Source organism: Octopus bimaculoides, chromosome 27 (genome assembly GCF_001194135.2).
Source record: "Octopus bimaculoides isolate UCB-OBI-ISO-001 chromosome 27, ASM119413v2, whole genome shotgun sequence".
Classification (NCBI taxonomy): Eukaryota; Metazoa; Mollusca; class Cephalopoda; order Octopoda; family Octopodidae; genus Octopus; species Octopus bimaculoides.
In genome coordinates this window covers 12,143,824-12,147,983 of record NC_069007.1, presented here as the reverse complement: position 1 = coordinate 12,147,983, position 4,160 = coordinate 12,143,824, and the positions used below count along the sequence as shown (strand labels likewise).

Genomic DNA, 4,160 nt, shown 5'->3' with positions numbered 1-4,160 from the left:
ATATATATATATATATATATATATATTGATATGTGTGTGTGTATGTGTGTGTGTGTGCTTGTGTTTATCCCCCCACCACTGTTTAACAACCGACGTTGGTGTGTTTACATCCCTGTAACTTACCAGTTCGGCAAAAGAGACCAATCAAATAAATACCAGGCTTAACAAAAAAATATGTATCGAGGTCGATGCATTTGACAAAAATTTCTTTAAAGTACTGCCCCAGCATGGGCACAATCTAATGACTGAAACATGTAAAATATTAACAGATTAAATAAAATATACTCAAAGGTCGCAAATGACTGATGAAAGGTGAAACTTTGGCAGCGTCTGAGAGAATGTCTTAGTTTGCGAAGTTCTGTAGGGAAAACGATAAAAATGAGTGCCTCTACATCACTATTCAGTATTGATTGTATGTTTTGTTGTGGTAAACAAGAAACAATGATGGAATTAGTGACAACTTGGTTAAATATACACTTGCAGGACTTTCATAAAACATTCGGAATTACCATTCTGTTTACAGATTGTTTTTACAGTAAATAGATAAAAAGGAATCACCGTCCCCCGCCTCGTTCTCTCCCCCTCTGCCGTTCTTCTTTGCTTTATTTCTCTCCACTCTTTCTTCCTTTCTTTTCTTTCCTTCTTTGCTTGGCATCTCCACATTTATATTTATGTGTTGGTCTTTAACCCTCTACTTCCCCCACCACTTCCGGCCACCCACAGCAACCATTCTCAAGAATTTAATTTCCATTCTGTCTGTGCATTAACGATGAAGTAATATATTAGAGGAGAATGTCACTTTGCAGAAGACACACACACACACACACACACACAGGTACATGTGCATATATATATAAATATGTGTATTTATATATATATATATATATATATATGAAAATATATAATCTGTGTGTATATATTTATATATGTATATACAAAATATACTCTATATTTATATATATTCATATATGCATGTATGTGTATATGTATATATATATGTGTGTGTGTATGCATATATATGTATATGTGTATTTGTATATATTTATGCATATGTGTGTGTGTATGTATATATATATATATATATATATACACACAGAGATAGACATAGTTAGATAAATAAATAGAAAGATATAAATATACATAAACCTGTGTGTAGATCTAAATTTATATATATAAGTGTTTGTGTGTATGTATACATGCACACACACACAGGTACATGTATGTATGTATATATTTATATATGTATATACACATCTACTTTTACATTTGTATATATTCATATATGTATCTACGTGTATATGTATATATGTGTGTGTATGCATACATATATATATATGTATATGTGTGTGTATATCTATGTATATATATATATAAATATATATATATACACACACACACACACACATATATATATATATATATATATAAATACATATAGATACACACACACACACACACACATATATATATATATATATATAGAGAGAGAGAGATAAATAGACAGATAGATAAATAGAGAGATATAAATATACATGTTTGTGTGTAGATATATATTTATATATAAATCTGTGCGTGTGTATGTATACACACACACATGCATGGACGCATGCACGCACACATATATATATATATATAATTGTATGTGTGTTTGTTCTTAATACGCTCCTTAATCTATTGTGATATTTGAGCGTCTCCCTGTCTAGAAAATTACTTTCTTCCCAGTCTTTACATAACCCATAACTATTTCCTCTTATCCCCCCCACTTCTGCTTCATCTCCCTCTCTCCAAACACTGATCTCCCCTACTCCCTCCCGCCATCCGCCATCTTTCAAATTAATTGCTTACCACCGTCCAAAACAAAAATCTTTCCTATCCTCTGAAGAACTTTACTCAAAAACTTAAACCTCACGTCTTCCAACAACACACAAACTGGCCTGAGTTTGTATATCTTTCAATGATCTTGGATGCTGCAAAATGCCCAACACTACTTACCTACCTAACTAGGTTATCCCTCAGGACGCCCAAAGACTGTTTCCACACATTTTTCCCTATTCATCTCGATCTTCCATAATGGTCCTCAACTCCTGTACCCCTTCCATACCAGAATCTTCCAGAAATTTGTCGATATAGGTCGTCTTCCTCCTTCCTCTCTTGGATCTTCCTTCTGTTTGTTGCCAGAGGACTAGCTTGTTAGCAATTTCATTGGTGTGTCTGATGCAGTGTCCAGCTAGCCTCAGCCTTCTATGCTGTATCTTCAATGTTACTTTTGGTAGTCCCTCGTATAAGTCAGCGTTTGTTGTATGACTCTTCCAGGAGACATTGAGTGCCATTCTAAGCATTCTCGTATAACAACCGTCCAACTGCTTCTTCAATGCTTTATTTTTGTATACTGCCACTTTATTTATATTCCATAAACTCATACGTGCACGTGCTTGTGCCATCATCATCTTTTAGTGGCTGTTTTCCATGCTGGCATGTGCTGGAAAGTTTGACTGGAACCTGTAAGCCGGCTCCAGTCTGTTTGGCTTGGTTTCTACAGCTGCATGCAACACTGGATTAACCCTTAAGCAAAGTAAGTATGTGCTTAGGGCATTGAGGAAAGGGTGAGAACCACAGAAATTGTAAATAGTTTATGGTACATTAGAAAATCGTTTTAAACTTGCTAAAATAAACATTATTGAGTGTGCCTTTCCAAATGTAGACATTACCTTTCGTATATTTTTAACATTAATGGCGACAAATTGCTCAGCTAAGCATTCATTTTCTCAGTTGAAGTATATTAAAAATCTCATCAAAACAACTGCACAACAAGGCAGGTTGAATGCTTTATGTTTACTAAGAAGAGAAGCAGATGCATTACATAAGATTAATTTGGAAGACCTGTTCAAAGACTTTGCAATTAAAGAAAGCTGGAGAAAACTTTTCAAATATAAATAAAGTGGAAGTATACAAAAATAACCATTATTTTCCATCTTATTGTTAATTTTGTTTCATTTTGAAAAATAAAAAAAAATTGTTTTATGGTTTATAACTGTTTATATTTTGGATTACATATATGTAGGGTCACTAAAACCTTTCAAGTGCTTAAGGCGCCTATGGATCTTAACCCGGCCCTGGCTGCATGTTTTTCCTAATTCCCACCACACCACACCGCACCACAGATTGTACTGGGTGCCTTTCCTGTGTCACCAGCATGGGTGCCTCTGACATGTCACTGGCACCGGCCATGACTATGATTTTACTTAACTTGATGTGTCTTCTCTTCTCAAGTACAGGAAACTGGTTTTAAATTTTGGCCCAAAGACAGCAATTTCAGGGGAGGGAGTAAGTCTACTGCATCAACCCCAGTATTTAACTAGTACTTATTTGATCGACCCTGAAAGGATGAACGGCAAAGTTGGCTTTGGCAGAATTTGAACTCAGAACATAAAGACAGACGAAATGCTGCTGAGCATTTTGCCCAATGTGCTAACCATTTTGCTATTCTGCCATTCTGTGAATGTATAAAGGTAAAATGAAAAATGGGTTGAGAGAAAGAGCAGAGAATGGTCAGTGGTATGAATTTGGGCAACAAGGATGAAGAATGGTGGAGTAAACGCCACAAAAGATAAATCCTTGATTTATTAAAACTATCTTTGCTTTGAGAGAAAGTAAACAAAGACTGATTTGAGAACTGGTACTGGTTACAAACAAGAAGGTAAGATAATCTCAAAGACTTAACAAAGTCTCCAGAATTAAACATAGTGTTAAGGAAAAGACAGTTTGTGTTTCCTTTGTTTTAATTTTCTGGGGGAGGATAGCAGTGAACACATTCCTGCCTCACTAAGCACCATTAGCATAACAACTGTTTTGTTTTGATGACTGCAGCCAGACTTAAGAAATATATATATAATATATATATATATATTTGTATATATGTTTGTGTTTGCGTGTTTCAATATATGGTGAGAGAGAGGGAGACAATGAGGGAGTCCACTGTAATATCATTTCCCATAATGAATCAATATTATTGGAGAACATCCAGTCCCACTGGGAGGTCGACTGTCAACACAGCTGGAACAAAAGTGGACATGAATAACATTGGTACAATAATGACATTGTAGTTACACACACACACATATATATATATATATATATATATATATATATATATATATATA

The 4,160-nt window shown here is 34.6% G+C and overlaps 1 protein-coding gene and 1 long non-coding RNA gene across 2 annotated transcripts in view; one reads left to right on the top strand and one right to left on the bottom strand.

The window, feature by feature from the left end:
• Positions 1-4,160, bottom strand: part of LOC106869116 (synaptotagmin-7) — a 426,210-nt gene that overhangs the window by 365,150 nt on the left and 56,900 nt on the right. The window lies entirely within an intron of this gene.
• LOC106869117 (uncharacterized) overlaps positions 1-4,160 on the top strand; it is a 492,367-nt gene that overhangs the window by 474,872 nt on the left and 13,335 nt on the right. The gene's annotated exons all lie outside the window — the stretch shown is intronic.